This window comes from Dendropsophus ebraccatus, chromosome 8 (genome assembly GCF_027789765.1).
Source record: "Dendropsophus ebraccatus isolate aDenEbr1 chromosome 8, aDenEbr1.pat, whole genome shotgun sequence".
In the NCBI taxonomy this organism is placed as follows: Eukaryota; Metazoa; Chordata; class Amphibia; order Anura; family Hylidae; genus Dendropsophus; species Dendropsophus ebraccatus.
Window position 1 is genome coordinate 70,723,248 of NC_091461.1, and position 1,616 is coordinate 70,724,863.

A 1,616-nucleotide genomic window follows, 5' to 3' on the forward strand; every position below is an offset into this window, starting at 1 on the left:
GTATAGACTACCGCGAGTTGAACAAGATCACTGTTAAGAACCAACACCCGCTACCCCTAATTCCTGACTTGTTCAACCAGATAGTGGGTGCTAAATGGTTCTCCAAGATTGACTTGCGGGGAGCATACAACTTGATAAGGATCAAGGAGGGTGATGAATGGAAGACTGCTTTCAATACCCCTGAAGGGCATTTCGAATACCTTGTTATGCCTTTCGGATTATGCAATGCCCCAGCAGTCTTCCAGCACTTCGTAAATGATGTATCTTGAGAGTATCTGGGTTGTTTTTTAGTTGTGTATCTTGATGATATTTAAATTTTTTTCTCCCAATTGGTCCTCACACATCCTGCATGGCTGTACAGTCATGGAGCTTCTGAGAGCCAATAACCTTTAAGCGAAGCTGTCGCAATGCCAGTTTGGTATACAGGAAGTCTAATTTCTGGGGTACAAAATAGCTTCAAACTCGTTTGATATGGAACCCCTTAAGGTCATAGCCATCGAAAACTGGGAGCGACCCAATAACCTGAAGGCTCTGCAGAGGTTTTTGAGGTTCGCCAATTATTATAGAAAATTTATTAAGCGGTTTTCTCTTATAGCCAAACCCCTCACTGATGAAACCAGGAAGGGAGCGGATCTGGTAAACTGGACCCCAGACGCTATCAGGGCATTCAACAAATTAAGACAATGTTTCTTAGAGGCTCCAGTACTGGCACAACCGGACTTTAAGCGTCCTTTTATTGTGGAGGTGGATGCATCTGAGGTGGGTGTTGGAGCTGGCCTGTCTCAAGGGTCAGCTACTCTTACCAACCTCAGGCCCATTGCTTTCTTCTCTAGGAAGTTCTCTAAGGCAGAGTGTAACTACAATATTGGGAACAGAGAGTTACTAGCTATAAAAATGGCATTCGACGAATGGAGACACTTCCTAGAGGGGGCAAAACATACGGTGGTTGTGCTTACCGATCACAAAAATCTAGTATACTTAGATAAAGCTAAACGTCTCACACCAAGGCATGCCAGATGGGCCCTGTTTTTTACTCGCTTCAACTTCGAGATCACCTATAGGCCTGGCTCCAAAAATGTCAAAGCTGATGCCTTGTCTCTCAGCTTTGACCTCGAGAGCACTCATAGGGACCAGCCTGATACTATTCTGAACCCTGGTGTAGTAGTGGCCGTCTTACAACCTGACCTGGTGACTCTGATTGCAGAGTCTCAGTCCCTTGCACCCCAGAATACTCCAGAAACTCTATGTTTGTACCCCTGAATCTTCGTCTCCGGGTCTTGGAGGAGATTCATGGTTCGGTGTTGGCTGGTAACCCGGGGGTGGCAGGAACTAAGTATTTGCTCACGCATCATTTCTGGTGGCCTTCCTGGGCCCGAGACGTAAAGTCTTTTGTTGACGCCTGTGAGACCTGTGCTCGGTCTAAGGTTCCCCGTAGGCCACCTGAGGGTCTCTTACGTCCTCTGCCAGTGCCTTCGAGACCTTGGACACACATTTCAATGGATTTTATCACTGACCTGCCGCTGTCTAAAGGAAAAACTGTAATTTGGGTTGTTGTGGATAGATTTTCTAAGATGTGCCATCTCATCCCTCTGTGTAAACTGCCTAATGCTCGCACC